This window comes from Lissotriton vulgaris, unplaced genomic scaffold (genome assembly GCF_964263255.1).
Source record: "Lissotriton vulgaris unplaced genomic scaffold, aLisVul1.2 SCAFFOLD_896, whole genome shotgun sequence".
NCBI classification, from domain to species: Eukaryota; Metazoa; Chordata; class Amphibia; order Caudata; family Salamandridae; genus Lissotriton; species Lissotriton vulgaris.
Window position 1 is genome coordinate 828,187 of NW_028250281.1, and position 11,861 is coordinate 840,047.

The following is an 11,861-nucleotide window of genomic DNA, read 5'->3' on the forward strand; positions in this document are numbered from 1 at the left end:
GATGTCATTTGAGATGTCATCAGTGATGTCATTTGAGATGTCATCAGTGATGTCATCAGTGATGTCACTGACCATGTCATGAATGATGTAATATGTGACATCATCAGCAGTGGATTGCGGGTGCGCGATATATAGTTATTGCAACTAACTATATATGCGAATTTCTATGGTTTTGTGCGAGTAAATTAAGGTTTTCAAAATGCTAATCCCTAACTATATATGGTCTATAACCAATGGTTTTTTCAGTGAATTTTCAAGGTTTTGTAAATGCAAATTCCTAACTATATATGGTCTATAACCTATGGTTTTTTCAGTGAATATATATATATATATATATATATATATATATATATATATATATATATATATATATATATATATATATATATATATATATATATATATATATATATATATATATATGTATATATGATTATATATATATTACATACTGGCGGTCGCCAGTAGCTATATATAGTTAGGACCTGTTTCCATAGGAAATCCCCAACATTCTATTGGGAATAACTTTGGCCCTGGTTGATGAATCTTCGCAAATTTCTCAAAGAAGATGGCTCGCTTCACTCCGCTCCTTCCCTGAAAATTTGGGGGGGATTCGTCAAGTGGGGGCTGAGAAAAAAGGGGGGTCCCAAAACGTGTTTTCCCCATGTTAATTTCCATAGGACCTTTAGACTCAGCTACAGCTTGAACCGCTGAAGGGAATTACACCAAACTTGTCAAAATGGTAGTGTCCGGTATGCAGATCACGCTTTTGGTAAAATCGTGTAAATCCCTCCAGTGGTTCCTGAGAAAATTAGAAGAGAAATCAATTATATATCTATAAGCGCGAACGCGTGCGCGCCCCTCGCGCTTTTTCGCGATTTTTTTTTTTGGGCGGGGCTTGGGGGGGGGCTTGGGGGGCTTCTCTCTTTAATTTTTATGTGTTTTATTTAGATTTTGAGGGTGCCCACTCCTCGTTTTACCCCCGAGATCACCGCCGCGGCCCGAGCCGCCTCAAGATGGCCGCCGCCGCCTGGTTGTGGGCGGGGCCGGGAGGACTTGGTTTCCGCTTCCCCCTGCCTGGGGGAAGCGTTCGATGTGTCCGCCCGGTACCGCCCGGTCTCCCGAACAAGAGAGCCTCAGCCGGACTGCAGTCTCGTGACTACCTCAGCAGCAGAGCACGGCCGCTTCCTCCGCTGCTGGGAGTTTGCTGTGAGTTTGTGGCTGCCGTGGAGCCGGGCAGGGAACAGCAGGATCAGCAGGTAGGAGTGCCCGGGGAGGCAGCGGAACAGAGCTGCCGGGAGGAGCATGGATAACAAGCCCCTGCTGGAGCAGCGACCGCCCGCCTATAGCCCTGCGGGGCAGGAGGGCTACGGGCAGCACAGCTACGGGACCATTAACCCGCCGCCGCCGGGCTTCCAGCCAGCCCAGCCGGGCTTCCAGGCGCCGCCTCCGTACCCCTACCCCAACGCCGTGGCCACAGGTTATGCTACTCCACTCCCACACCCGCCATATCCAAGCACATATACGATCATTGAGCAGCCGACTACTACCACCTCCGTTGTTGTGGTTGGCGGATGCCCAGCGTGCAGGGTTGGAGGATGACTTCACCTGCTGCGGGATTCTGTGTGCGATAATATTCTTCCCTATTGGTATTCTCTTTTGCCTCGCGTTAAAGCAGAGAAGATGCCCCAACTGTGGTGCAACCTTTGGGTAGGAAGAGTGGACAGACCAGACCTTTGCGGCCAATACTGCTATGTACACTATTAATTGATTAAAGATATTTCTATTGGAAAGTGTGATTTGATAGTTACTGCATGCATATCAATTTGTTTCACCAGAGCAGTTGTGACGCACACAAGCAACCTGGTGCTACCACGTATAAATTGTGCCTTTTACATGGCTTGTGGGGGAAAATGAGGGTGGGTAAAAAACTGCTGATGATTGCAGCTCAGCCCTCCATAATTTCCATAGGAAAGTTTTTAGAACTAAATGGTGGAGTTTCTTTGGGGTTTGAAAAATTGTAAGTTTGCATGATTGAAATCCCTTTACAACAAGGAATATTTGATTTCTTTTTCTGCATTTTGAGACTGTTTCGTATGCCCTGGCATTTGGCCAACCTGGGGGGCAGCGACTGCTAAATGTGATTCTAATAAGAACCAATAGCAGATGGCGCAAATACAATTATGTAGCATCCAAACTGCTATTCTACTATTGTTGACTGTCCACGAAATTTAGAAGCAGTAATCCTTTCATAAAAATATTCAATGAATGTGAGCTTGCACTTTTATTTTTTAAAGACCACAAATGTTTTGCTTAGTTGCGTTATAAATGTAAAATTTTATAAGAATGTTTAATAAACATTTCAAGATTGCAACTTCCTCACACACGGCAGAGTGGAATGAAGCTCTGTCGCAGCACTTGCGGTCTCACCTCTCTGCACATGCCCCCGTGGGCGTGGGCGGGCGCCCACAGTAAGACACACACTCAGAAGGGTGGAGGGGGCATTGGTAGTGTCGGGAATGACTGCTGGGGACAGAGGCTCCTCCGCTCTTGCAGTGCTTGCGCTGTGTGTGGGGATCAGAGAATACTGGGGGGCTCTGAGGATTACACTCCTGGCAGTGCTGATGGTATTGTGGTAAGACCATAGGTCTGGCGGCAGGTGGAGGCTCTGAGGACGAGGAAGAGCTGACAGAAAGGCTGCAAGATTTCACAGATTCACTTTTTAGCTTGCCAGTTGCTATTATGGCGTGTTTATTCTAATTACTTGGGGCATTGATGGAGAATGGAGGGCGTTGTAGTAGATAAGCTACCCGTGTAATAGCAGGAAAAGGAGTCCAGTTGTGTGAAGTGCTCATTAGCGATCGGCTGGAATTATCTCCATAACAATGTTTGCTTTCACTACAAGACTTCCAGTTAATTGCAATTATCGCGGGATGGCTATGAAGGGAGGGAAGACAGCAGGTGCTCGGCTTTTCTGGTCATGTGATGGTTTCTTTGCAGAAGCACTTCAGGCATAATCACCTGCATGTCTGCGTGCACGTGTGATAATGGAGACCCCCACCCCCTATAATCTCCCCCTATACCCGCTCTGCTGGGCCTCCCGTCTCAGCATGAGACACTATGCACTGTCTTCTTCTTTGTGAATCTCCAGCTCCATTACTCTGTGTTTCTGGAACATCACAAGGCCGGGCTACTATCCAGATACTTGGGTCCGCGCGCTGTTTCGCAGCTACCTATCATGTCGTGACAGGTTTATGATCTCATAAAACATAAGCACGTTGAATAAGCTGCTTTTTGCATTACTTTGCAAACATGATGTTTAAAAGGAAATACATCACGTCTAAGCTCTGTAGACTAATGTATCAACTGTAGGTAATATGTGTGTGACGCCATACCCAGGGGTTCGATTCCCGCCTATACCATTCAGCTTTTCATACTTCTGAGGTCGATAAAATTAAAATGACTACCATTATGCGGGGGTACATTAAGGAAGTGATATTCCATCCCAAGATGTCATTCGGAGTGAATGTGTGTGAGCTTTATTTTATACACACACTGTACGTTAAAGTTTCGAAATCGGGTTTAACAATCTGTTTTTGATGTCTGCATTTATTCAATGGATTTTTGTTGGATGGTGTGTATTTTTTTAAGCGATCCGTAATGGTGTGATTAACAGACACAAATTGAGAGTGCAAAGCAGTGGTGGCGGGTGACATTTAAAACACCCAGCCACCCTCCCACCCACTATTCATGCACCCCATCCATCCACCCACCCATCCATCCATCCTGCATCCATCCATCATTCATGCATCAATTCACCCATCTATCATGCATGCATCCATCCATGCATCCACCCAACAATCATTCATCCATCATGCATCCAACCATCGTTCATGCATCAAAAATCGGATCCCTAGGGCTGCTCAGGTGGTCCCACAAGGATATTAACATATTTAAACGTTATCCGCTAATAGAATTAGCATTTTCAAAACCTTGCAAATTCACTGAAAAAAACATAGGTTTCTGGCCTTATTGAGGTAGGAATTAGCATTTAAAAAAACCAATGAAATTCACTGAAAAAACTATAGGTTATACAGTATATATAGTTAGGAATTAGCCTTTAAAAAACCAATGAAATTCACTAAAAAAACCATAGGTTTTAGGCCTTATATAGTTAGGAATTAACATATAAAAAACCATTGAAATTCCTCCTATATAGTTAGCTGGACATTTTATTGATATAAAACCAATGAAATTCAACATAGAGTTAGGTGCACTAACTATTTAGCTGGACATTTTATTGACATAAAACCCAATGAAATTCCATATATAGTTAGTTGCACTAACTATATATCGCGCACCCGCAATCCACTGCTGATGATGTCACATATTACATCATTCATGACATGGTCAGTGACATCACTGATGACATCACTGATGACATCATCCAGTGACTGTGTGTTTCTGTAAAGTTTAAATATGTTTTACATATTGAAGAATGAGTGGATGTATAAGTGTCTGGATGAAGGATTTAGTAGGTGCGTGACTGACTGAGCGAGTGAATGAATGTGTCTTACTGAATGCATGGGTTAGTGACTAAACTGTCTGAAAGTGTGCATCAATATGTCTGTTGTTGTGCAAGCTGCTGCATGTGTTGATCAGTAGCTATATGAGTGGCTATATAGCTTATTGATTGGTTGCCCAAGTATTTGTATGGAAGACTGAGTGTGTGTGTAACTGGCTGGGAGGCGAGTGACTCTGTGCAGATCAATGTGTACTTGTATCAGTAATTGTATAAGAGAGTAAGTATGTGTTAGTATATGTTTGAAAAAGTAAGGTGTTCTGTGTTTAACTGTATAGATGAGGAAATCGAAGTGTGATTGATTCTTTACAGGACTGACTAGGTGTGTGAGTAACTCCATGGATGAGTGGCAGTGTGTGAGTGTCTGCATAGGTGTATGAGTGCATATGACAGTGTTGTAATAATGAGTGACTGTATGTACGAGTGATTGTATGGGTGAATGAGTGAATGTGTGCGTAGACGTAGGAATCAGTGAGTGCGTATGTAGTAACTGGTATTGGTGTGTCATGATGTCATCAGTGATGTCATTTGAGATGACATCTCAAATGACATCACTGATGACATCAGTGATGTCATTAGTGATGTCACTGACCATGTCATGAATGATGTAATATGTGACATCATCAGCAGTGGATTGCGGGTACGCGATATATAGTTAGTGCAACTAACTATATATGGAATTTCATTGGGTTTTATGTCAATAAAATGTCCAGATAAATAGTTAGTGCACCTAACTCTATGTCGAATTTCATTGGTTTTATATCAATAAAATGTCCAGCTAACTATATAGGAGGAATTTCAATGGTTTTTTATATGTTAATTCCTAACTATATAAGGCCTAAAACCTATGTTTTTTTTAGTGAATATATATATATGTATATATATATATATATATATATATATATATATATATATATATATATATATATATATATATATATATATATATATATATGAAACAAAGTCCTGACCCTCCAAATCCGAGGAGGGATTGCTCGCAGGCACTGACCACAGCAGAATTTTCTTCTAAAAGGTATATAAGCTGGTTTTAAGGTTCCAACATTCCATTGTACAGTTTAATCTTCACCCATATTGAACAGACAAGTGTCCGCCTCAAACTGCTGAACGGAATTACACCAAATTTGGCAGAAAGGTAGTCCTCAGTTCCGACTTGTGCCTTTTGCATATCTGAAGTCAATTTGTTCAGTAGTTGACACCCAATTAGAATTGATTGCGTAATCGGGACGATGCGCTTATCCTACGAGGCCAATCTTCGCACAATCTGCTGATCCGCCGCTCCCATAGATATATATAAATGACTTTATTTATTTATTTTTCTCAATATTTTTATTAAGAACTTTTTTAGAGCATACACATAGCACAACAAAGGAGGAATAACATCCAACGTATTACAATACGGTTCAAAAGACTGCACAAAAAAAAGAGAAAAAGAGAAAAAGAGAAAAAAGGGAAAATAAGTAAATCACATTTCACATTACGGTTCAGTAGATTGAATTAACCAACATAATGACACCATTGTACTACGTACTGTCCAAAAACCTAAGGAAGGAAACCAGTAAAAGATAAAAGGGAACCACCAATATGCAAGTGAAATTTTTCAGCTTTCCCGCATACCCTGCTTCCAGAGCTGGATAGGCTCCCTAATATTCCTCCCCAACTTCCTCGCTCTCCTGCCCTTTCTCTCATATATACCCTTCTCTAAATTATAGACTGCCAGAAGTGTGGCCATCCATTGTTGCATAGCCAGAGGCGTTTTATCCAGCCAAACCCTGGCTATTATCAATCTAAAAACTGCCATAGCAATAAACACAAATTCATCATACTCAATGTCCGAGTCCCCGCTGACACCCAACAGAATCAAATGAGGATTAAGGATAATATTAATCCCTAGGGCCCCGGCCAAGAAACCTTCAATCCCTTTAATCGAAGGCTGAAGTTGAGGGCAAGTAGTGAAGATGTGGATACTATCTGCCTCCAACTCATTGCATCGGGCGCAGTTTATCCTAGAAGTCCCTCCCCACTGTGAAATTTGTGCCGGGGTCAAATAAAGTGCATAAAGCGTTTTATAATGTTGAGATTGGAGAGGGGCGGAGCATAGCACTAAATACCCTAGCTTCAGAGAAGCTTGAAAATAGCTTCCATCGGTTTCCAACTTAGTACCCATTTAGCAGCATGCTTACCCAGATCATCTGGTTTAGTAGCTACCAGAGCGGCATAAAATCTACGAATAGAGCACTCCCCCCTCTTTCTATCGCTTTCAAAGTATCATTTTTGGCAAACCCAGCAGCCCCACCTATCTTATTACTGAGGAAGCACCTAACCTGGAGGTACTTGAAAAAACTCCTCCTATTTATGTGGAACTTTGTCTCTAAAGATGAAAACTGCATAAACCCCCCATCTGACCCCAACAAATCTCCTAACTTGACTATCCCCTTCCTAGCCCAATCTGCAAAAATCAATGGCGGTAGGGAACGGTTCCTGTACAATCTAGTGTATCTATTGAACCTCCCCAGACTAAATTTCTTTAAAAACGCTGACCAGACATTATAGGCCACCCTAATAGTTTTAAATCTCGTCCTCTTAAAATAGGAGGAATCAGTGCAGCTCAGGAAAGCATTCTCTGTACTAGCTCCCAAAATGAATTCATAAACCCTGGTAGATAATGCCGTAATTTCTAGGATCGGTGCCACCGCCTCCAATTACACCCTGCAAAAATTGCAGCACAGAAGCCCAATAGTAAAGCCTGAAATCCGGAGCCCCCCACCCTCCCCTTTCCCTGGGTAATGACATGAACCTATAAGCCCGCCTAGTCTTCCCGTGTGCCCAAATAAATTTGTTCAAAATTGACTCTAACTTGTTAAACCATTGAGCTTCAAAGAATAAGGGGATTGCCCTGAAAAAATATAAAAACTTAGGGTGCATTAACATTTTAATAACGTTTGTACGACCAACCAGGGACAGCCGAAGATTATTCATCCTTACCAGATCCAAGCTCACTTTAGTCAATAATGGTGTCAAATTACGCTCCACTACTGTGTCTAAATCTGCCGTAATCTCCACACCCAGATATACTGCTGCTCTAAACACCCGTGGGTCATTACAGATGGCATGTGGGTTCATCACAATTTGTGTCTTGTTACTTTTAAGCTTATACCCCGAAATGTTTCCAAACCTGTGTGCCTCAACCTCTATTTCTATTATTGCTGAGGAAGGGTTAGGAGTTATTATCGCGGCATCGTCCGCGTACGCTAATACCTTAACCTGCGTACCTATTGTAGTTAAAGGTGGAATATTAGGGTTGCCGGACAGTTTGCGCAAGAAAGGGTCCAAATAAAGGGCAAACAAAAGGGGAGATGAAGGGCACCCTTGCCTTGTACCTCTTCTTATATGCACTCCTGTGGTGAGCCCCCTATTAATCCTGATCTTAGCTGTAGGGGCTATATACAGAGCTTGAACCGCTCAAATATATCCTCCCCCCAAGCCAAACCATCTCATCACCTCCCATAAATAGTCCCAGGAGACCCTATTGAACGCCTTCTCAGTATCCAAAAATAAAGCAGCTATAGGGTCTCCCGGGAACTCAGTGGCATCGAACATAGTGATAACCTGCCTAATGTGCTCAGTTTGCCCTTCCCTAGGATAAATCCATGCTGCTCCGGGCTAACCAGTCCCTCTATTATCTTAGCTAATCTTTTCGTGAGAATTTTAGAGAAATGTTTAGCATCTGAATTCATTAGAGTGATAGGCCTATATGACCCCGGGGCTGTAGGTGACTTGCACTTTTTAAGTAACACAATTACTTCTGCGCCTCCCCAGGATGCTGGAATTGAAAGCCCTTGTTTTGCCTGAAGAACTGTAGCTAATAAATCTCCCAGCAAAACTACCTGAAATGTTTTATAAAATTCCAATGGGATCTGATCTAGGCCTGCGGATTATGCTGAGGGGAGTTCCGCCAAAGCCTCACACACTTCTTCTAGGTTAATGGGCAAATCTAATCTTTCCCTCTCTTCCGCGGGTAGTCCTTCAACACCGACGTGGTTAAGATAGTCTTTAATGTCTGTACTCCCTCCTCCCTGCTCTATATCATACAATTCTGAGTAAAACTCCCTAAAGACTCCCTAACGCCCACAGCATCAGTAATCAATCCCCCCTGTTTATCCTTAATGCACTTAATATCCCCTGCAGCTATTTTCTGTCTTGTCCTAACTGCCAAAATATGGCCCACCCTCTCACTCATCTCAAAGGCTTGCTCCTTTTTAGCCAGATATTTAGCCACAGTTTTACTAGCTATACCCTCTATTCCATCCGCCTTTAATACCATCATTTTCAGTAATTGCTGTTCCAAAGGCCTGCCCACTTGAATCAGTAAAGCCAATTCCTCCTCCGCTTCTATTAAGGTTCTAATCATTTCCTCCACCCTCGTCTTTTCTTCCCTTTGCCTATGCAGTGAGTAACTAAGTGTTTCCCGGCGGACCCCTGCTTTAAACGCATCCCAAGCAATTCCCGATGATGTGCTCCCCCTATTAATCCAATTTCTCATATATCTTACATATCCCTTATCTTTAAGAAGGGCCCTCTCATAGGTCCAACAGTATGGTTTAGCGGCTACCCCTCCTAATTCAATTGTCAGCACCAGAGGGTTGTGGTCCGAAACTATACGGGGACATTTCTTGATTTGTGATCTAGTGAGTAAATAGTGGGATATCAAAAAGTAATCCAACCTTACAGTAATTCTGTGTGGGGCTGAAAAGTAAGTAGTGCCATCCATCTGTGGACTTAAATTTGCCCAGAGGTCTATTAAAGTATTATGCTGTGCCATATCCACTAAGGCTCTGTGTGATCTTTTTTTCCTCCCGCTGTAGCCTTGTCTCTTCCGAATCTCAATGCCCGAGGGACTAATAAGATTAAAATCTCCACAACATATAATTGGCTCGGGCCAATTCGCCATTTCTAAATCAAGAAATTCAAATACATCTGGGTCATCCCCTGTGGAGCCATAGACTGAAATTACCGTAAACTTTTCCCCCTTAAAAACTAATTCAATGATAACCCACCTCCCCCACTGATCCTTGGACGTTCTCCCCACTATGCATTCCCTATCTCTGCCCAGAATAGCCACCCCTCTTGTCTTAACCCCTTGTTTGGTGCAGGCTAAAACGGCAAACCCTTGCTGCTCAAGTAGATAACCCTTCCCTCCCTCAACATGTGTTTCCTGCAGACACACCAGATCAGGTTTCATTAGCTTAAAAAATGCTGAGACTCGTATCCTTTTTTGTGCATCATTCAACCCACAGACGTTAAGAGAAGCAATTCTGCAATACATTAGAAGACTACAAAAGGTTGACCCAGCTTCCTAACCAATCTTACAAAATACACAATGCTAAATTGAAGGTGCTCCCGTGTGTGCTGTGTGCGCCCCTTTACACCACCCCCCATCCCCCCTTCTAGCCTACCCTCCCTAGCCCTCCCTCCCCACCTACAGGAAATAGGCCACCAATGGCCTATGTGTGGACGCTTGGAGTGCAGATGTCGCCTTCTCCCCTCACATAATTTCCAAGAACTTATAGAAGGAATGTATACCCCCCCAGGATACAAAATAATATAGTGAAAAAATCACCCCTGACTGATCCCTGAGCTTTATCCTCCCTTAAAACCCAGTACTTCCACCATGTATTCCTTGGCCTTTATCTCCGAGAAAAACATTTTCACCTCCCCCTTAGTGATCACCTTCAACTTTGCTGGGTACAATAAATAAGCTTCCGACCCCAGAGCCTGTATGGGAGCAATAAGCTGTCTAAGCCTCCATCTGTGCTCAACAGTGAGGTGGCAGAAGTCGGGCCTGCCAAAAAAGGTTATATTACTAAAGGAGCGCTTGGACTCTGGCTTGGCTTTTTCCAGAATTAACTGCCTCAGCAAAAAATTGCCGACGTATAGCAAAATGGCTCTTGGTCTGCCCTCTTGAGTCCCTGCCTGGCCTTTCCTTATCGTAAGTGGGAAACGGTGTGCCCTCTGGATCTCTACCTCCCATTGCCATGACAATAGCTCCGGAAAGGCCCCCTTTAGTAGGTTCACTACAAAGAGTCTGACGTCATCCCCTTCCAAACCCTCTGCCACTCCCAGCAGTCTAATGTTGTTCCTCCTCTGGCGATTTTCGTAGTCTTCCAGCTTCCATAGAACATCATCCGCCACTTTCTGCTGGTCCTGTTTGAGAGTCCTGAGACTATTGAGGTCGTCCTCCAGCTTCCCGGTCCTTTTCTCAACTTGGGTAACCCTCTCATCCACCTCGTCGAACCGCTTATTCATCTTTCTCAGAGTGTTCTGAATTTTCCTTGACTCTTGCCTTGCCCTCCGACTCTCAACTCTTGCCTCGCTCTGCATGGCTTTCAAAGTACTGAATAATAACTCCAGAGAGACTGACTGGGGCGATGAGTGAGGAGAGGCTTGAGCACCAGGTAGGGGTGTGGCGCCATCCTGCTCCAGGTAAGTCTGTGATGTGGCTGAATAATCCCAATCTAATTTCTTCGAGGGGTCTGAGGGGCTATCTGCGGGGGTGGGTCTCCTCTTGGACAAGTGCTTTTTTTAGTGCTTCTCTGAGCGGAGGTGCTACTCTCTGTGTCCGTGAATTCCCCTGAACACTCCTCCTCACTGTCAACAGATTGAGAGTCTTTATTGACTGATAGAACCAGTCCGGTGATGCAGCACCGCTGGCACCCCTCTCGCTGAGGTTGCCCTGATATGCGCTTAATTGTGGGGCACTAGTTGCTAATTCATTTGCCATAGTCGGACTGTTTCCCCACTCTCCTGGTGCTCCAGCCTCTTGTTCTCCCCCTTCAGCCCCCTCGACCCCGTTGTGTCTGACTGACTGCGGTGACTGTACTGCGGCTCCTCCTGAGCCTTGCCCGTCTTCTCCCCCACTGTTTGGCCCACGGACCTTGGGTACTCACAGGGATGCTGGTCTCTGTAACCTCTGTCGAGACCTCCGCTTGAGCCTCTGAGCTGCTCTCAGATTCCTTCCTCTGCTCCGCTGCCGCCTTCACCGGTTGCTTAGGAACGGCAGAGCCGGCGTCCACGAGGACGTTCAGTCCCTCTGAGCCCTCTCCGCGCTTCGTTTTCCCGGCAGCAGCACCTCCCGCCGGTACGCTAGCAAAGCTTTCCACCATTGTGGGCTGGCGCAGCTTGTTTTCTTGAGCTTTTAGTTTAAGCAGCGTAGATCAACTAAATGCGTTATCGCGCTGTGCACTCGAGGTGGGCAGTGCCT

The 11,861-nt window shown here is 44.2% G+C and overlaps 1 pseudogene; it reads left to right on the forward strand.

Moving 5' to 3' along the window:
- The first annotated feature begins 1,305 nt into the window (after nt 1-1,305).
- On the forward strand, nt 1,306-1,746 carry LOC147663315 (membrane protein BRI3 pseudogene; annotated as a pseudogene).
- Nucleotides 1,747-11,861: the final 10,115 nt, after the last annotated feature.